General features: G+C 39.4%; 1 protein-coding gene across 2 annotated transcripts in view; it reads right to left on the minus strand.

The window, feature by feature from the left end:
• Positions 1–22,634, minus strand: part of PFDN1 (prefoldin subunit 1) — a 60,517-nt gene that overhangs the window by 32,628 nt on the left and 5,255 nt on the right. The window lies entirely within an intron of this gene.

Consider the following 22,634-nt stretch of genomic DNA (forward strand, 5'->3'; position numbering starts at 1 on the left):
AGCTCCTCCTCCAACCTTTAAAAAAAATTTTTGTAACAGCAGTAACTCATGACCTTTTAAAGTCACAATCAAGTACTGTGTTAGGATCAATGCATTAGTGTTTATATGAGTTCCTCACACAAAAAGTGCTGTATAAGGCCCAGTATCTTTTATTATTATATCCAGAGTGTATAATACCTCTGAAAAGCTCAAAATGCACAAGTGGAAATTTTCAACTTTTTCCATTTTACATTCAGGCACATTATTTACAGTTGATGAGGGTGGAAATATGGGGAAACTTTAAAAGTTAATACTGAGGGGCTTCCCTGGTGGCGCAGTGGTTGAGAGTCCGCCTGCCGATGCAGGGGACACAGGTTCATGCCCTGGTCCGGGAAGATCCCACATGCCACAGAGCGGCTAGGCCCGTGAGCCATGGCCACTGAGCCTGTGCATCCGGAGCCTGTGCTCCGCAACGAGAGAGGCCACAACAAGTGAGAGGCCCGCATGCCACAAAAAAAAAAAAAAAGTTAATACTGAATCTGTTTTGTGACTTTAGGTTCATAATTCTTGCTGTGGGCAAAGGAAGAGCAAACTATTTTATAGCCTAAAGCAAGTAAATTGAAATATTTCCCTTCCACTGGAAGAAAGGGAAAATCTCAATTACTCAAATCTCTTTCAGGACTGTCCAACTGGGTTATAACAGATTCCAAAAAAGAACAACAACGAAAAATACAATTAATTAAGTAGATTGTTTCTTCTCTTTGAACATAACTTAGAGTTTAGCAAAAAACTAAACATCATCTCATTACATGCATGATTTTACTAACAAAGTCTTTCAGCCATGGAAATAATTTTCAGAGTAAAATATACATTTTTAAATAGCACTGATTGCTGGCCAGTGAATAGTATTCTCAAACAATAGGTCATCAGACATTATCTTTATAAGTGTCTGGGAAATTTTCAAAGCTAAGATTAGAGGTCAAGTCATTACTTATGTGGTCTTTAAAAATAAAGTATCTGAACAGATACTAAATCCCTTGAGCAGAAAATAAAATTACTAGAAAGCAAGAACACTCAACAACAAAAACATGTTTTTCCATGGCCACACACCCCTGAGGTATCTATATTGAACTGTGCCAACTTCAAAGGCCAGAGAGATGTCATCAAAGCTGGCCAATCTACAAGCCTGAGGACATCTCAGCCATGAGAGTTTTAAACAAGGATGAGTATGGAGTAAATTCAAATGTCTATCTCAAAGAATAATTACATAGACAAAATTTAAACCAAAAAAAATTACAGAAAATTTAGTTCTCAATTTTTAAAATGCCAAAGATACATTGTATGAGGATTGGAAAGAGCCCCCAGAAACATTTGGATTTCTGGAAAAAGTCTTTAGAAAACACCTTTTTCTAGTGTTAAAAGACAATGAATTCTCAGACGTTATTTTGAAGATAAAGGATATATCATGATAATGTAATTATGAGTGGTACATGATAAATAAGTATTATGTACACTACTTCTCAAAGTAGAGACTCTCACAGACATCCTGCCTGATAGTTTATGGAAAGCCAAATGGTAGACAAAGGATTCCACAGTTCAGAATGCCACAAAGGAAAACTAAAGCATGAAATGAAAAATTATTTTCATATAACAGATATGCACAAAACATGCTTATTAATACTCAGCATCATATAATCTACAACAGTCACTGCTTTGTATTGATAAAAGGCCTCTACATTGGAAATCAATGCCATGTGACCCTGCACTGTAAACTATCAAGGATATGTAGCCTGCTGTTTCATTTCCTCATTTATTTGTAATTACGCCATCTGAAAAACGTAATTTATGATGGCTTTTGGTTTTCTTTATTTGAGAAACATCAGAAGCTGTGTTCTGAACTCTCCTGCAGGCTGATACATAACTTCTATTTTCTAATGATTCAGCATATATAAAAAGTGTTGTTCACCTGCAAAAACACAATCTAGGATCAGTGGCAATGCTGTTTTTGGGTACACTTCCAAAGTATGGTAACCTGAACATAGATTATTCAGAAACAACAATGTGCTTACGATAATGCATTTTGTTTGGGTGGGAAATTTTTAGAATATGAAAACATATTCTAGTGGCATGTAAAGAATCTGCAAATTAAGTAGCACGCAAAAGGCTAGATAAAAATGATATCTTGCTCCTTTGCCTCACTCCACTGGTGATGAAAACTACTTGCATGTGTGCACAAAGATCAACATGCAAAAAAATTTTTTACTTCATAATTTTTTAGCAAAACAAAAACAAACAAAAACCTAAATCCCTTAGTAAAGAAGCAATTAAAATTTATGCTACATCCATATTGTGAAAGGTTGAGTAAGACTTCTATTATTGGCATTATGCAGAGTAGACATCCAGAGCAATGCAAAAAAAAAAAACTTTTCTTTAACATTTTGCTGAGCAACCACAAATTAAAGATTTCACAACGTGGAGAAAAGGGAACCCTCGTGTACTGTTCGTGGGGATGTAAATTGGTGCAGCCACTATGGAAAACAGTATAGAAGTTCCTCAAAAAATTAAAAATAGGGCTTCACTGGTGGCACAGTGGTTGAGAGTCCGCCTGCCGATACAGGGGACGTGGGTTCGTGCCCCGGTCCGGGAGGATCCCACGTGCTGCGGAGCGGCTGGGCCCGTGGGCCATGGCCACTGAGCCTGCGCATCCGGAGCCTGTGCTCCGCGGTGGGCACAGCAGTGAGAGGCCCGCATATGGCAAAAAAAAAAAAAAAAAAAAAAAATTAAAAATAGAGCTACCACAGAACTACCATATGATCCAGCAATTCCACTCCTGGGTATTTATCCAAAGAAAATGAAAACACAAATTAGAAAAGATATATTCACCCGTATGTTCATTGCACCATTATTTATAATAGCCAGGATATGGAAGCAACCTACGTAACCATCAATAGATAATGGATAAAGAAGATGTAAGATGTATATACATATATAAATACACACACACATATACATATATATGATGAAATATTACTCAACGGTTTTTTTAAAAAGAATGAAATCTTCCCATATGTGACAACATGAATGGAACCAGAGGGTGTTATGCTAAGTGAAATTAGTCAAAGAAAGACAAATACTTTATAATTTCACTTATATGTGGAATCTAAAAAATAAATTAGGGACTTCCCTGGTGGCACAGTGGTTAAGAATCCACTTGCCAATGCAGGGGACATGGGTTTGATCCCTGGTCCAGGAAGATCCCACATGCCGTGTAGCAACTAAGCCCATGTGCCACAACTACTGAGTCTGCGCTCTAGAGCCCATGCTCCACAACAAGAGAAGCCACCACAAAGAGAAGCCAACGCACTGCAATGAAGAGTAGCCCCCATCCACCGCAACTAGAGAAAGCCTGCCAGCAGCAACAAAGACCCAACGCAGCCAAAAGTATATTTAAAAATTAAAAACAGGGCTTCCCTGGTGGCACAGTGGTTGAGAGTCCGCCTGCCGATGCAGGGGACACGGGTTCGTGCCCCGGTACGGGAAGATCCCACATGCCGCGGAGCAGCTGGGCCCGTGAGCCATGGCCGCTGAGCCTGTGCGTCCGGAGCCTGTGCTCCACAACGGGAGAGGCCACAACAGTGAGAGGCCCGCGTACCACAAAAAATAAATAAATAAAAACAAATTAACAAACGCAGCAAAAATGAAACAGTTATAGATACAGAGAGCAAACAGGTGGTTGCCGGAGTGGAGGGGGGTAAGGAGAAGAAAGAAATAGGTGAGGGAGATTAAGAGGTACAAACTTCCAGTTGCAAAATAAATGAGTCAAGGGTATAAAATGTACAGTGTGGGGGATATATTCAATAACTATGTAATATCTTTGTATGGTGACAAATCGTAACTAGACTTACATGGTGATCATTTTGAAATACATTTTGAAATACACTTCTATACATTTTGAAATGTACTAAAATACTGAATCACTATGCTATATAACAGAAAGTAACATAGCATTGTAGGTCAATTACACTTCAAACACAAACACACAAACCAACTCACAGAAAAAGAGATCAGATTTGTGGTTACCATAGGCAGGGGGTGAGGGAAGGGGAACTGGATAAAGGCAGTCAAAAGGTACAAACTTCCACTGAGACAAATAAGTACTAGGGACGTAATATAAAATATGGTAAATAAAATTGCCACTGCTGTATGTTACATATGAAGCTGTAGAGTAAATCCTAAGACTTCTCATCACAAGGAAAAAAATATTTTTTTCTATTCTTTAACTGTGTATCTATACGAGATGATGCATGTTCACTAAACTTATGTGACAAACATTTTATAATGTATGCAAGTCAAATCATTATACTGTGCACCTTAAACTTACACAATGCTGTTTGTCAATTACATCTCAATAAAACTGGAAGAAAAAAAAAGATTCTACAGGGGCCAAAATGAAGTGAAATCAGAAATTGTGGAAGGTAAGAAAGCAATAAATTGGTTTTCACCAAGAGAGATTCTGCTTAATCCTAGAGACCTTCAGTATCCACACTGGCACAGACACAGGAGATAAAACCTAGGCACCATCCAAAGTGATGATGTTATTAAGAGAATCCTCAATTAAAGGGTTCCACCTTCAGTCTAAGAGTGAAAACAACAACAACAACAACTTGTCTCTCAGTACGGTAAAATAAACTTGTCTATCTATACCTTGGTAGTAAGTAAAATGAAAAAACAAAAATGTCCCCTAAGAATTTGTAACCATAAGGTGACTTCCTCATGGGTTCTGGTCCAAATTCACCCTATAAGGGAATTCCCCGGGGGTTCACTGGTTAGGACTCCACACTTTCACTGCCAATGGCATGAGTTCAATCCCTGGTTGGGGAACTAAGATACTGCAAGCCACACAGCTCAGCCAAAAAAAAATAAAAATAATTTTTAAAATTAAAAATTAAAAATTCAACCTAGTTATGGTCTAGAAAATCTCAAGCACAGAATTTCATTTACAGTGTTCCTAATTACATACATGGCAAAGGTGAAGTAAACCTGAAGATGGGTTAATAAAAATTAATCAAACTAAAACACAAAGAGAAAAAAAGGTGTAAAAACGAATAAAACAAACCAAACAAAAACAGGATACAGCAGGCAAGACATAAGAGACAATATTAAGTTGTCTAACATATGTGTAATTAGAGACCCAGAACAAGAAGAAAAAAAATGGAGAAACATCTGAAGAGACAATGGACAAGAATTTTCTAAAACAAATGAAAAAAAGAAGCCAAATCACACTTCCAAGACACTCAGAGAAACCCAGACAAAAATAAATACAACAAAACAAAACTAGATGTAACATAACCAAATTATAGAAAACTAAAACTAAAAAGAAAATCTTGAAAGCAGCCAGAAAATGACATACTGCATTAAGAGAAACAACGATAAGAGTTACATCAAACTTCTTGTCACAAACTATGCAAGGAAGACAATGGAATGACATTTTCAAAATACTGACAGACAAAAGCTATTAACCAGCATTACATACACAGTGAACATATACTTCAAAAATGAAGGAGAAATTCAAACAAACAAAAGCTGAGAGAATGTATTCTAGCAAACATACATAAGAAATTTTAAAGGTAGCTGTTCCAGCAGAAGGAGTATGATAACATATGGAAACTTATAAAGAAATGAAAAGCACTGGAAATAGTATAAATTAAGATAAATATAAAAGGCATGCTTTTCTCATTGTTAATCATTTTAAAAGATAGTTGGGACTTCCCTGGTGGCACAGTGGTTAAGAATCTGCCTGCCAATGCAGGGGACACAGGTTTGATCCCTTGTCCGGGAAGATCCCACATGCCGCAGAGCAACTAAGCCTGTGCGCCACAACTACTGAGCCTGCGCTCTAGAGCCCATGAGACACAACTACTGAGCCTGCGTGCTGCAACTACTGAAGCCCACGAGCCTAGAGCCCGTGCTCCGCAACAGAAACCTGCGCACCGCAACAAAGAGTAGCCTGCACTTGCCACAACCAGAGAAAGCCCACGTGCAGCAATGAAGACCCAACGCAGCCCAAAATTAAATAAATAAATAAATTTTAAAATAAATAAACAAAAAAAAATAAAAGGTAGTTGACTGTCTAAATCATGGGTTGGCAAACTGGCTTGCAGGCTGAATCGGTCACACTCATTTGTCTATAGAATGTCTATGGCTGCTTTCTCCCAACAATGGCAGAGTTAAGAGAGCTCTGACAGAGATCATATGGCCAGCAAAGCCAAAAATATCTACTATATGTCCCATTAAAAAACAAGCTTGCTGGGCTTCCCTGGTGGCGCGGTGGTTAAGAATCTGCCTGCCAATGCAGGGGACACAGGTTCAATCCCCTGTCCAGGAAGATCACACATGCCACAAAGCAACTAAGCCCGTGTGCCACAACTACAGAGCCTGTATCCTGGAGCCCGCAAGCCACAATTACTGAGCCTGCGTGCCACAACTACTGAAGCCCACACGCCTAGAGCCCCGTGCTCCGCAACAAGAGAAGCCACCGCAATGAGAAGCCCACGCACCACAACGAAGAGCAGCCCCCACTCACTAAAACTAGAGAAAGCCCATGCATAACAACAAAGACCCAACACAACCAAAAATTAATTAATTAATTTTTTTAAAAAACGGTCAAGAAGGTTTAAAAAAATAAAGACACTGGCGGCAGTAGTTCTGGGGAGTACTCACTGGCGTGAGCCCTCCTGGAGGCTACCATTCTCTCACCAAGACCATCCAACAACCTGGAGGCTCCAATGCTGGGATGCTTCAGGCCAAAAAACCAACATGGTGGAAACACAGCCCCACCCATCAGCAGAAAGGGAGCTTAAAATCTCCCTAAGCATACAGGTGCCCAATAAACACACCCCCTGACATGGCCCTGCCCACCAGAGGGACAAGACCCAGCTCCATCACCCAGTGGGCAGGAACCAGTACCTCCGACCAGGAAGACTGCACAAGCCTCTTAGACAGCCTGATCCACCAGGGAGCAGACAGCAGAAGCAAGAACTACAACCCTGCAGCCTGTGAAACAAACCACAATCACAGATAATTAAACAAAATGAGACAGCAGAAGAATAGGTCCCAGATCAAGGAAAAGATAAAACCCCAGAAGAAAAACGAAGAATGGGAGATAGGCAATTTAACCGAAAAAGAATTCAGAGTAATGATAGTAAAGATGATCAAGGAACTCAGAAGAAAAAATGGTGGCACATAGAGAAGACACAAGAAATGTTTAACAAAGACCCATAAGAATTAAAAATGAACAAACAGATGAACAATACAATAACTGAAATGAAAAATACACTATAAGAAATCAATAGCAAAGTAACTGAGGCTGAAGAATGGATAAGTGAGCTGGAAGACAGAATGGTGGAAATCACTGCCATGGAACAGAAAAAAGAAAGAAGAAAAAAAAATGAGGACAGTCTCAGAGACCTCTGGGACAACATTAAATGCACAACATTTGCATTATAGGGGTCCCGGAAGGAGAAGAGAGAGAGAAAGGACCTGAGAAAATATTTGAAAAGGTAACAGCTGAAAACTTCCCTAACATGGAAAAGGAAATGGTCACCCAAGTCCAGGAAGCACAGAGAGTCCCAGGCAGGATAAACCCAAGCAAGAACGTGCCGAAAGACATAGTGATCAAATTGACAAAAATTAAAGACAAAGAAAAATATATTAAAAGCAAAAAGGGAAAAGCAACAAATAACGTACAAGGAAACTCCCATAACGTTATCAGTTGATTTCTCAGCAGATACTCTGCAAGCCAGAAGGGAATGGCACAATATATTTAAAGTGATGAAAGGGAAGAACCAACAACCAAGAATATTCTACCCAGCAAGGCTCTCATTCAGATTTGATGGAGAAATCAAGTTTTCCAGACAAGCAAAAGCTAATACAATTCAGCACCACCAGACCAGCTTTGCAACAAATGCTAAAGGAACTTCTCTAAGCAGAAAAGGCCACTACTGGACACAAGAAAACTGAGAATAAAAAAGCCACCGGTACAGGCAAACATAAACAAAGCCAGGAAATCATCTACACACAAATATGACATCAAAACCAGCAATCGTGAGGACAGCACAAATGCAGAATATTGGAAATGCATTTGAAATTAAAAGACCAGTAACTAAAAACAATCTTGTTCATATATAGACTGTTATATAAAAACCTCATGGTAACCACAAACCAAAAACCTACAATAGATATACACATAAAAAAGAAAAAGCAATCCAAACACAACATGAAAGATAGACATCAAACTACAAAAGAACAGAAGAGGAAGGGAAGAAAAAAGACCTACAGGGCTTCCCTGGTGACACAGTGGTTAAGAATCCGCCTGCCAATGCAGGGGACTCCGGTTCAAGCCCTGGTCCGGGAAGATCCCACATGCCATGGAGCAACTAAGCCCATGCACCACAACTACTGAGCCTGCGCTCTAGAGCCCACAAGCCACGACTACTGAAGCCCGTGTGCTTAGAGCCCGTGCTCTGCAACAAGAGAAGCCACCCAATGAGAAGCCCGCGCACTGCACCAAAGAGTAGCCCCCGCTCGCTGCAACTAGAGAAAAGCCCACATGCAGCAACAAAGACCCAACACAGCCAAAAATAAAAATAAAATTTTTAAAAAAGACCTACAAAAAAATCCAAAACAATTAACAAATGGCAATAGAAACATACATATTGATAATTACCTTAAATGTAAATGGATTAAATAGTCCAACCAAAAGACACAGACTGGCTGAATGGATACAACAACAAGACCTGTATATATGCTATCTACAAGAGACCTGCTTCAGATCTAGGGACATATACAGACTGAAATTGAGGGGATGGAAAAAGGTACTCCATGCAAATGGAAACCAAAAGAAAGCTGGAGTAGCAATACTCACAGCAGACAAAATAGACGTTACGATAAAGACTGTAACAACAGACAAAGAAGGACACTACATTACGATCAAGGGATCAATCCAAGAAGAAGATATAACAATTATAAAATATATATGCACCCAACACAGGAGCACCCCAAAATATAAGGCAAATGCTAACAGCCATAAAAGGAGAAATCAACAGTAACACAATAATAGTGGGGGATTTTAACACTCCACTCTCATCAATGGACAGATCATCCAGACAGAAAATCAGTAAGGAAACACAGGCCTTAAATGACACATCAGACATTCCATCCGAGAGCAGCAGAATATACTTTCTTCTCAACTGCACATGGAACATTCTCCAGGATAGATCACATCTTAGGCCACAAATCAAGCCTCAGTAAATTTACAAAAATTGAAATCATATCAAGCATCTTTTCTGACCACAACACGATGAGATTAGAAATCAATTACAGGAAAAAAAAAACTGTAAAAAACACAAACACATGGAGGCTAAACAATATGTTACTAAATAATCAATAGATCACTGAAGAAATCAAAGAGGAAATCAAAAATACCTAGAGATAAATGACAACAAAAATATGTTGATCCAAAACCTACGGGATGCAGCAAAAGCAGGGCTAAGAGGGAAATGTTCAGCAATACAATCTTACCTCAGGAAACAAGAAAAATCTCAAACAAACAACCTAACCTTACACCTAAAGCAACCAGAGAAAGAAGAACAAACAAAATCCAAAGTTAATAGAAGGTAAGAAATCATAAAGATCAGAGCAGAAATAAATGAAATAGAAACGAAGAAAACAGTAGAAAAGATCAATCAAACTAAAATCTGGTTCTTTGAAAAGATAAACAAAATTGATAATCCTTTAGCCAGACTCATCAAGAAAAAAAGGGAGAAGGCTTAAATCAATAAAATTAGAAATGGTAAAGGAGAAGTTACAAGCACAGAAATACAAAAGATCATAAAAGACTACTACAAACAATTATTGAATATATGCCAAAAAATAGATAACTTGGAAGAAATGGACACATTTTTAGAAAAGTACAACCTTCCAAGACTGAACCAGGAAGAAACAGAAAATATGAACAGACCAATCACAAGTACTGAAATTGAAACTGTGATTTAAAAACTCCCAACAAACAAAAGTCCAGGACCAGATGGCTTCACGGGGGAATTCTATCAAACATTTAGAGAAGAATTCACACCTATCCTTCTGAAACTATACCAAAAAATTGTAGAGGAAGGAACGCTCCTAAGAATCTGAAAAAAAAATGAATATATGTATATGTATAACTGAATGACTTTGCTGTACACCTGAAACACAATATTGTAAATCAACTATACTCCCATAAAATTTTTAAAATAAATAAGCAAACTCAAAGACATAGCAATAGAACTACCAAGACAAAGCACTCCGAGAAAAAAAAACAGGAAATAAAAAAGAAATGAGGACTTCCCCGGTGGCGCAGTGGTTAAGAATCTGCCTGCCAATGCAGGGGACACGGGTTCGAGCCCTGGTCCAGGAAGATCCCACATGCCGCGCAGCAACTAAGCCCGTGTGCCACAACTGCTGAGCCTGCGCTCCAGAGCCCGCAAGACACAACTACTGAAGCCCGCACACCTAGAGCCTGTGCTCCACAAGGAGAGGCCACTGCAATGAGAAGCCCGCGCACCACAACAGAGAGTGGCCCCCGCTCACTGCAACTAGAGAAAGCCCACGCACAGCAACGAAGACCTAATGCAGCCAATAAATTAATTAATTTTTTTTTAAAAAAAGAAATGAGCTGGGACTTCCCTGGTGGTCCAGTGGTTAAGACTCTGTGCTTCCAATGCAGGGGACGCGGTTTCGATCTCTGGTTGGGGAACGAAGACCCACACGACGTGCAGCTTGGCCAAAAAATAAATTAATTAATTTAAAAAGGGACTTGCCTGGTGGCTCAGTGGTTAGGAATCTGCCTGCCAATGCAGGGGACACGGGATCAAACCCGTGTCCGGGAAGATCCCACAGGCCACAAAGCAACTAAGCCCACACACAAATACTGAAGCCTGTGCGCCCCAGAGCCCACATGCCACAACTACCAAGCCCATGTGCTGCCACTACTGAAGCCCCTGCGCCTAGAGCTCGTGCAGCGCACCAAGAGAAGCTAACACAATGAGAAACCCATGCGCTGCAACGAAGAGTAGCCCGTGCTCGCCGCCAACTAGAGAAAGCCCATGCACAGCAACAAAGACCCAACGCAGCCGGAAAAAAAAAAAAAAGAAATGAGCTATCAAGCCATGAAAGGACATGAAAAGACATGGAGGAAACTTAAATGCATATTGTTAAGTGAAAGAAGCAAGTAATGAAAAATGCTCTTTTACTCTGTATGATTTCAAACATATGACATTCTAGAAAAGGCTGAACTATAGAGAAATAAAAAGATGAGGGGTTTGAGGAGGGAAGGATGAATATGTGGAGCATAGAGGATTTGGGAGACAGTGAAACTGTTCTGTATGATAAAGTAATGGCAGATACAAAACATTATACATTTGTCAAAACCCATAGAACTGTACAAAAAGTGAATCCTAATATAAACTACGGACCTTAGTTAACCGTGATGTATAAATATTCCTTCAATTGTAACAAATATACTACACAAATGCAAGATATAAAAAGAGGAAGAAACTGGGGAGGGGGAATGTGAGAGCTCTTTGTACTTTCTGCTCAATTTTCTTGTAAACCTACAACTTATGCTCTAAAAAAGAAAGTCTACTAATTAAAGCAAACAAACAGGTTGGGGACATGTTAAAAGGGTACAGGAGACAACCTGAAACAAATCTATGGAACACAGCAATGTTCAAATATAAACTCTGAGTGATTCTGCTGCATCTTAGTACAATACTATTCATGTTCCCCTCATCAACTCCTATATCCATAAACCCTCCTTCCTCTTCTCTTCCAGTACCGATATTACAAGCATTATGCAGGCTCTAGGCTAAGCTATTTGTACCCAAAGTCCCTCTGAGAACTCATTTATTTTCAAGGCTTCAACCTGGCTAATGACCTTCAAAATATTATCAACCCCTATCACCTACACTATCATCTAATGGTCATTTCTACTTGTATGTTCCACATCTCCTCAAATTCAACATGTCCCAAATTAAACTCACTTTTTCTACCCATACCAACATTCCCTACAGTTTCCCCATTTCAATTTCAGTCTCTATCAGTGATATCACCACTTGCCCACTCACCTAAGTCTCAAACCTGCAGCTATTCTGTGTCCCCATATTCCCAATTTATCTCTAAGGCTCATTACTTTCTTTCATACTCACCCTCCTTCCTCTCCATCCCACTTCTGCCACTTTACCTTCTGCCCTTATTACTATACTCCTGAATTACTTCAAGAGCTTCCTACCTGTACTCCCTGATTAAATTCCGTAATTCATCTTAAATATTTTACCCAGTTTTCATGTAGCTAGCCCTGAACTGTTGGTCACTCCAATGATTGTTTTTGATGATTTTAGCAGACGCTATTGGTTGGCTACCCAGTATCTGCTCCTCTTACTTTGTTGACAGAGCCCCAGTTTTGTTTGGGTAGCCTGCACTGTCAAGAGACTCAGGGAGGTGAATCCTGTGGTAAATCTTGATTGGTCTTACCCATTCATGGCAGTTCCATACCCCAAGATTTAAGCCAAGCATGTAGCTCAGTTCTTGTCATGAAATGTGAGAGGTGGTCCTTTTGAAGACTTCTGGGAAAGATTTCTTTGCTCCCACAGAAGTGACACAAAACACATGATACTTTCTAACTCTGGATGTTGTCACATCTGAATGAAATCCTTGGAACTCCTGCAACCAATCTGAAGATGAAGCTGGCAAACACAGAGAGGAGGGCAGAGGCAAGAGTACTTAAAGAAGTGGAGTTAAAGCCCAATATACAGTCCCTGAGGAGGACTGATATGCACAGCATGGATAAATCGTGGAAGTACTATGCTTAATGAAAAAAGCCACAAAAGGAGTACATATGATAATGATTCTATTTATATATTCCATATAAAGTTCTAAAATAGACAAAATTAATCTACAGTGACAAATCTGATTATCAGTTGCCTAGAGCAGGATCTGGGGGAGTGGAGGACTGACTTGGAAAAAGCAATAAGGAACATTTTAGAGTGATGAAAATGTTCTATATCATGATTGAAGAGGTGGTTACATTTGTCAAAACTCATCCAACTCTACTCTTAGAATGAATGCATGTTACTATATATAAGTTATAGCTCAATAAAGCTGACTTAAGAAAGATACATAATTAGTACTATAGTAGGCCAGATGGTTATACGTGCCAGGAGAAAAGTAAAGCCAAAAAACAGAGCATACAAGAAGCAAGTAGATGGGAGGTGGAAGTATGTATATACTACTTTTAAATAGGATGGTCATACCCAGCAATCCCATTACTGGGCATATAGCCAGAGAAAACCATAATTCAAAAAGACACACGTGGGCTTCCCTGGTGGCGCAGTGGTTGAGAGTCCACCTGCCGATGCAGGGGATGCAGGTTCGTGCCCCAGTCCGGGAAAATCCCACATGCCTCGGAGCGGCTGGGCCGGTGAGCCATGGCCGCTGAGCATGCGTGTCCGGAGCCTGTGCTCTGCAACAGGAGAGGCTGCAACAGTGAGAGGCCTGCGTACCACCAAAAAAAAAAAAAAAAAGACACATGTACCCTAATGTTCATTGCAGCACTATTTACAATAGCCAGGTCATGGAAGCAACCTAAATGCCCATCAACAGACAAATGGAGAAAGAAGATGTGGTACATATATAAAATGGAATATTACTCAGCCATAAAAAGGAACAAATTGGGTCATTTGTAGAGATGTGGATGGATCTAGAGACTGTCATACAGAGTAAGTCAGAAAGAGAAAAATATCATATATTAATGCATATATGTGGAATGTAGAAAAATGGTACAGATGAACCAGTTTGCAGGACAGAAATAGAGACACAGATGTAGAAAACAAACGTATGGACACCAAAGGGGGAAAGTGGCAGGGGGGATGGTGGTGGTGAGATGAATTGGGAGATTGGGATTGACATATATACATTAATATGTATAAAATAGATAACTAATAAGAACCTGCTGTATAGAAAAATAAATAAAATTTAAATGATAAAAATATAAACAGGGCTTCCCTGGTGGCACAGTGGTTAAGAATCCGCCTGCTAATGCAGGGGACAAAGGTTCGAGCCCTGGTCCAGGAAGATCCCACATGCCATGGAGCAACTAAGCCCGTGTGCCACAACTACTGAGCCTGTGCTCTAGAGCCTGCGAGCCACAACTACTGAGCCCACATGCCACAACTACTGAAGCCCACGCACCTAGAGCCCATGCTCTGCAACGAGAAGCCACCGCAATGAAAAGCCTGCACACCGCAAAGAGGAGTAGCCCCCACTCGCCACAACTAGAGAAAAAGCCCATGTGCAGCAACGAAGACCCAACACAGCCAATAATAAATACATAAATAAATAAATTTAAAATAAATAAATAAAATGAATAAGGTGGTCATAAAAGAGTGGATATATGTATAACTGATTCACTTTTTTGTACAGCAGAAAGTAACACAACATTGTAAATCAACTATACTCCAATAAAAAAAGATTTTAATATATTAGTAAATAAATAAATAGGGTGGTCACGAAAGGCCTCAATGCCTATTTAGTAAAGACCAGAAGGAAGAGAAGGTATAAGCCATACAGACATCTGGAAGAAGGTGGCTTCATTCAGAAAAACCAGAAAATACAAAAGCCCTTGTCTTTTTCACTGATAAAATTTAAAAGTCATCTGAAGATTCTGACTAGAGTGATCTGAATTTTGTTTTAAAAGAGTCACTCTGTCTGCTCAGTTGAGGACAGCTATAAAGTGTAAGGATATAAGCAGGGAGCCCAGTTAGGAGGCAACTGCAATCCAATGATAGTTTAGACCAGGGTGGTAACAAGTAATGTTCAGATTCTGGGCAAAATTTAAAGATGGAGTCTTTGCTAATGGACTGAATGTAAGACTGAAAGAGAGGAGTCAAGGATGACTCCAAGGGACTTCCCCAGTGGTCCAGTGGTAAAAAATCCACCTTCCAATGCAGGGGACATGGGTTTGATCCCTGGTCAGGGAACTAAAATCCCACATGCCATGGGGCAACTAAGCCCACGCGCTGCAACTACTGAGCCCTCGCACCTCAACTAGAGAAACTGCATGCCACAAATTACAGAGCCCATGCACTCTGGAGGCCACGAGCCACAACTGGAGAGAAGCCCACGCACTGCAATGAAGATCCCACGTGCCGCAACTAATACCCAAGGCAGCCAAAAAAAAAAGGATGACTCCAAGATTTGAAAGAGCTGGAAGGATAGAAAAGCCATTTGCGGGACCTTCTTAGCGGTCCAGTGGGTAAGACTCCGCGCTCCCAATGCTGGGGGCCCGGGTTCGATCCCTGGTCGGGGAACTGGATCCCGTATGAATGCCGCAATTAAGAATTTCACATGTCACAAACTAAAGATCCCTCATGCCGCAACAAAGATCCCACATGCCGCAACGAAGATCCCGCATGCCGCATTTGGCTATGCTGGTATAGCCAAAATAAATAAATAAATAATAAATAAATAAATATTAAAATTGTTCCCCTCCCTCCAACCATCATTCCAACTGCCTTTAAAAAAAAGGAAAGAAAGAAAAGCCATTTGCTGAAATGAGAAAGACTGAAGGAGGAACTGGTTAATTTGTAACTAATGAGAATTTCATTTTGGTCAAGTCAGTTTTGAGATGCCTATTAGACCATCAAATGTAGATATAAAGGAGGCAGGTGGGTATATGCAACTTGGAGTTCAGGAAGGGTTCTAACCTAAGATAAAACTCTGCCAGTTGTCAGTATATAAAAAAGCATTTAAAGAGATAAGCCTGGATGAGATCACTAAGAAACTGAGTATATACAAGAAAAGAGAAAAAAAATCCAAAGGCTGAGCTAAGCCCAAGATCAATCTAACATTTGGAAACGGGAAAGAAAAGGAACCAGTAAAGGAAACTGAGAAGGAATGGCCAGTGAAATAGGAGGAAAACCAAGAGGTGGTATCCTGGAAGTCACAGGAAGAAAGTGCATCAAGGAAAGAAAGATAAACTGGACTAAATGCTTCTAAGTCAAATAAGATGAGGACTGGGAATTCACTATAATTATTTAAAAAATCATGGTCCCTTCAGGAAGCCAATTCCATGCAAACAAACATTCCTTGTTCTAGATGAGTAACTCACATACTGATAGGTTCAATCTGTACTAATTAAAAATCACTGTGTATTTTTAAATCAAACTATTACTCTTCAAATAGAAACAGTAGTATGTTAATCTATTTAAACATGACATTTATTTTTGGTGACTACTTGGTATTCTAAGCATTCTGGTAAATAATCACCTCTGATGTTTACCACTTTTACTCTGGCCTCATCAAACCCCAAACATTTCCACATATAAGCATCAAGCTATGCTACAAGTTTTTCCAAGATGTGATCTTTATTTTCCTAGTAGGTTAAAATATAACATTGGATAAACGAGAACCAATGGGTAATAAAAACTTACTATCCAATGAGTACTGAAGGACACAAACAGAATACTCTTGGTACAAAAGCAGAAAGTCACAGAGAAATATAAATATATTTTGGCACAAGTGCAAAAGACTCAGACACACACATACAGGATGCATATTGTGGTCCAAATCTTTTTACCCTGAGCCAAACAATGTAAAAGGCCTGGCTTAGGGCAGTCATGCTCTTATCTACTTAGAGATACATTTTCAATACTGGGCTGCTGCTGCTGTGCAAATTTTGATATAAGAATATTCTAGTCCTCTTCAAAGCCAAAGGGATAGTGTCTTCCAAGTAATCTGGTCCATTTCAAGGTAACTGATCTTAGAACAAGAGTTGATAATGAGAGTTTCTGGCCAGAACAATGAGATAACATTCTCCCAGACATGTCCATTCAAACCTGAAATCTAAAATTAAAGTGGGTATACATTCTTCACAAAACCACAGGCACAGGCTTCCCTGGTGGCGCAGTGGTTGAGAGTCCGTCTGCCGATGCAGGGGACACGGGTTTGTGCCCCGGTCCGGGAAGATCCCACATGCCGCGGAGCAGCTAGGGCCGTGAGCCATGGCCGCTGAGCCTGCGTGTCTGGAGCCTGTGCTCCGCAATGGGAGAGGCCACAACAGTGAGATGCCCACGTACCGCAAAAAAACCCAAAAAAACAAAAACAAAACCACAGGCACTAATGGTACATGCAACACACTGCAATCCTAATTATTCCATCTGGGCAAAGGATATTTGCAATTCACAGCAATTCCTGATAGAAGTAATAAGAAAGAAAAGAATACCAATAAGTCATTACCAAGTGTGTACTGATGTATATGGACTGACTCTTACCTTTTAAGTCAATATTTTTTCTGAGTTCCTTTTGGGTGTTTCATTAAGCAGACTATGTTCCTTTTTTTTTTTTTTTTTTTAATTTTTGGCCGTGTTGAGTCTTCATTGCTGCTCGCGGGCTTTCTCTAGTTGCAGTGAGCGGGGGCTATTCTTCACTGCGGTACGCGGGCTTCTCATTGCAGGGGCTTCTCTTGTTGTGGAGCATGGGCTCTAGGCACGTGGGCTCAGTAGTTGTGGCTCACGGGCTCTAGAGCGTAGGCTCAGTAGTTGTGGCACACAGGCTCAGCTGCTCTGTGGCATGTGGGATCTTCCGGGACCAGGGCTCAAACCCGTGTCCCCTGCATTGGCAGGTGGATTCTTAACCACTGCACCACCATGGAAGTCCCAGACTATGTTCCTTGACATGAACATGTCAGTCCTCTCTCAAACAGATTAGATAGCAAGTTGTTCCTAAATTTGCCACTACGAGATAAGTGGCAGCTAAAATCACAAAATTCTTGGTACAGCTTAAAATTTATTGTTTTTCACTTCAGAGAAATTCACCCAGTGTTAAGTCAGTTACAGCACCCAAATCCCCAATGACAAAGTAACAAAATTCAAGATTACTGCTATCTTTATTTTTATTTACATAGGAACAACAAAGTAATTTTTTTTACCCTTCCCTCAGTTAACTAAATTAATTCTTGCTTATCACCAATTGGAATACACTGCACTATCCTCTTGTGTTGATTGTTACTTTCATGCAACAAAAGCAGATCAAAAAAAAAGTCAGGCCTTTTGATGTCAGGAAATGCACAAGGAAACTCCTCCAAGTAATGGTAACAAAATGAATCAATTACATTTAAACAAGTTCTAGCCTAAACTAAGCAACCCTACAACAAAGACACATTAAATTAAAAAAATTTTTTTAATAAAAATTTTATTTCAGCATGTTTGTACATCCCAAGGTAAGTTTAACAGACTTCTTTTTCTTTTCTTATAATAAACTCCTAATTGACACATTTTCGAAATTAATGTCCTGTGTTTCAGTGAGATTGTTTGGATTCTGGAGAACATGGGAGGGCAAGAAGGGAAAGAATTATTAAAAGTATTCTTCTGCAAAAGAAAAATGGCTATGTAATTCCTACGCAAAATGTTTGTTAACTTCCCCTGCCATAAAACCAGTGATGTCATTCTACACTGCAGTAATCACAGTTATAACGAACACCGAGTTTTTAAATCACTGACAGCTTACAGAAATTAAGAATATTACTCAAAAATCTCCTCTCCCTAGAGTACCACATCTGTGGAAGAGGAGACTATGCCCAGCTGGGGTTATATACATACTCAGCATCAACAAAACTGAAGTCATTTTCCCTGCACACCAGGAAAAGTTGTTTTTTTTTCCCCTTAGGACTCTGAGCAATGAAAACCATGACTTTATATGGCTCTATATAAAAATACAAGAAGGCTGGATCACATTCTATTAGGAAAAGCAGCTCAACATCAAAACTCCTCTTCCTTTAAAATAAATCTAAAAAAATGACTAAAAAAATTTCTTCCTACCTTTGAAAATTATTTTATCTTTGCTTCATTTTCTCTACTGTAAACTACAGATTAATACTTTCAAAGAGAGTAAAAGGAGCTTATAAATTCGAATTTGCTGTGTGGCTCTCACAGCAAAAGTAGTTTGCATTTTTTTTTCTCCTACAGTAAGCATTAAATAAAATATCTAAACTTGGTTCTAGTGAGAACAACAATATAAACCATTATTACTATAATATCAATAATACTTAATATTTACTACACCAAGATTTGTTGTTTATTAGGAATGAAATATAGTACAACTATATCTTCAGCTTTAAAATTACCTCGAGGGGCTTCCCTGGTGACGCAGTGGTTAGGAATCTGCCTGCCAATGCAAGGGACAAGGGTTCGAGCCCTCGTCCAGGAAGATCCCACATGCCGCAGAGCAAATAAGCCCGTGTGCCACAACTACTGAGCCTGCACTCTAGAGCTCGCAAGCCACAACAACTGAAGCCCGCACGCCTAGAGCCCGTGCTCCGCAACAAGAAGCCACAGCAATGAGAAACCACCGCAATGACAAGCCCAAGCACTGCAATGAAGAGTAGCCCCCACTCGATGCAACTAGAGAAAGTCCGCGTGCAGCAACAAAGACCCAACACAGCCAAAAATAAATAAAATAAAATTTTTTTTTAATTAAAAAAATTGTAAATAAATAAAATTAAAATGACCTTGAATTGACTGGAATACCAACTCTACATCAATATGAAATTGTAAAATGGTTGCAAAACTTGAGGTAGCATGATTATACCCCTTTTGATTAATATTTAACATAACTAAACCTAGAGCAACTGCAAATGTTTCATCTTGGCTTTTCTAAATGTCACAATTCAAATTACAAGTCAACATTCAAACTAACAATTAAAATCACAACAAAACCAACATGACATTTTAAACAAAGGGCAGTTCAACCAAACTGTCACAAAGAGTTCAGATTTCTACATCCTAATTAGCTGAAAAGTTGCTCGATTATTTAGATTTTTTTAAAATTTTGTTACCTATCAGAAATATACCTACTATTTTCATTTTCTACCTGTGCCACATTTATCTTAAGTTTTATACTTCTGGATCTTTCAACCATTAGAGATCAACCATCAAATTACTTCAACAAGTAGAAATAGCAACACCGCTCCCAAACAGCAATTTCTGCATTGCTAGACACTTATCTAGTTGGTAGATTTATACCATTGTTCATTCTTAGTTCCTTAAATGTAAAAAAATATCCACAGAATGGTGGCATACCTCTAAATTAGTTTAAATATGGTACAAAGTTATTTTTAGTTAGGTTCAAGTTTTAAAAAGGCACTAATCATTCTTCTCAAAGGCTAATCTACTCAAGTTCCTCCCATATTAAAAAAATAAAAAGCCTCATTTATCTCTTTTGGAAAGAAGAAATGTTATTTATGTAATGTTCAAGCACAAGGATATTAGAATAATGTACCTAATATCAAATCAGGGTCTGGATCATACCTATTGTTAATAAAAATAAATTTGACCTTTATTCTGATGATGGGCCTTTCAAACACCAGCATGACTAAATGTCATTTATGTGTTCTTTCAAATGTAATTCTAACTTTTAAAAATACTCTTATCTTCTACTATGCAAAGGAAAAAGGAAGAAAACTCCCATAAACGATTACAAGCTGGTTCTTATTCATGAAAAAAAAAATACAAGAAACATTCATTTGAGATCTGTTCCCTCCTTGCATGCTAGAAAGATGAAGACAAACACTTCCAACTATTCAGACAGATCATTCCACAGTTGTAACTTTCATCATAGTTCTTAAAGCGGTATGGTGAGGTCAGCTCACAAACAGCTTAAGTAGCAAAACTAGAAATTGGTGGTAGTAGTATCAGGCTACATAACAGCCTCTCCAAAGAATATGAAGTAAGAGAACTAAAATGTGCTGGCAACATGCCAAGAGACTGGATAGACTATAGCTTTGAGCAATGAATATGCGGAGCGTACAGTATATAGCAATTTATCATCTTACCCCATAGCCTGATTTTCCTTGTTTTAAACCAAAAATAGCCATATATAAGGGGTATTTAACAGTACCAGTTTTCTCCATGCTTATGACTGGGAAAGGCATATGGGCTTGAAATGACTTGGTAACCTAAATACACACCCTAAAATGAAAAATCTGATTTCCATCCTATGTGAGGATGAGTAAGGTAAAATATACAATTGTATTGATATTATTCTGCACAGAATAGTTTTTATTCTCCAAAAATTATACTGCCCTCAGCATAATCCTAGAGGCTTGGGTTTTTCTATATTGTCAGTTCTGACTATCTCTGCAACTGGTTGACATGTAGAATTTGTCAACCTTCTCAACAGATTTAATAAAGAATTAATTCTGTCAGATCAAAGGACATAATTTTGGTCAGAAACAATTCCTTTAACCTTAATCAAAATATATGTTACTTTTAGGGCTTCCCTGGTGGCTCAGTGGTTGAGAGTACGCCTGCCGATGCAGGGGACGCGGGTTCGTGCCCCAGTCCGGGAGGATCCCACATGCCGCGGAGCAGCTAGGCCCGTGAGCCATGGCCGCTCAGCCTGCGCGTCCAGAGCCTATGCTCCGCAACGGGAGAGGCCACAACAGTGAGAGGCCCGCATACGGCCAAAAAAAAAGAAAACAAATATATACATATATATATGTATGTTACTTTTAAAATTTCACCTTTATTGAACTATATATTTTAAAAGCATAATAAACTCCAATTCTTAAGTCTCTGACACTTCCTAAACATTTTCTTTCTAAAGAACCAAAAGAAAATGCTGTTATTTTAGGCGAGAGAATCATATTCAATTCAAATCCACATGCATTTAACACCTATTTTGTGCCAGACATTATACTGAGAACTGAGGAAACAAAGATAAATATGTATATGGTCTCACAGAGCTGACAATCCAGTTGGGAAAACCAGACCATTTCAAACTCAATCAAGTTCTGCCCCCCACCCTCATACTGCCACCCACGTGCTCTACTAGCTAGAGGAACAAAAGCTCTGGTATCCTCCAGGAAAGTGTAAGTAAATCTGCCAGGCAAGATGGAAAAATCTTCCGAGAAGATAAGCTACGTCTTGAAAGATGAGAATTTCACAAGGGAAAGTGGGATACTGCAGGCCAAGAAGGACAGAAGGAGCAAAATCAAGAAAGCACAAAAACATGGCATGCGTGAGGAAACCCACGTGGCAAGGGTAGGGATAACAATTTTGAGTACATGTGCTACTACTTTCTACCCTCAGCCCATGACAGACCTCACTGATCAATTAAAGCATGTTTAAGTCCACATAAGACTCAAACTCCTTCTCAACAGATAACTCAAAATCAATGGAAGGAGGCAAGTCCACGAGATGAAATTTATGTGCTATCCTCAGCCTGGGAAGAGAAAGTGGTGGGATTTGAGGCTAGAAGGGTAAATTAAGAACAGATTATGAATGACAGGGAATGCTAGGCTAACAAGTTTAGATTTTATTCCGTGGGCAACCAAGGGTGAACAGAGGATTTTATGAGAAATAATGACATGATCAACTCTGGCAGATGTCTGGCAGATGTGCAAAGAAAGCTTTTGGACCAACAGAATAAAGGCAGAAAGAACAGTTCAAGAAGCTATACCTTCAGGACTTCCCTGGTGGCACAGTGGTTAAGACTCCATGCTCCCAATGCAGGGGGCCCAGGTTCAATCCTGGTCAGAGAACTAGACCCCACATGCAAGCCGCAAC

The sequence above is a fragment of the Grampus griseus genome, assembly GCF_964374135.1.
Source record: "Grampus griseus genome assembly, chromosome: 3".
In the NCBI taxonomy this organism is placed as follows: Eukaryota; Metazoa; Chordata; class Mammalia; order Artiodactyla; family Delphinidae; genus Grampus; species Grampus griseus.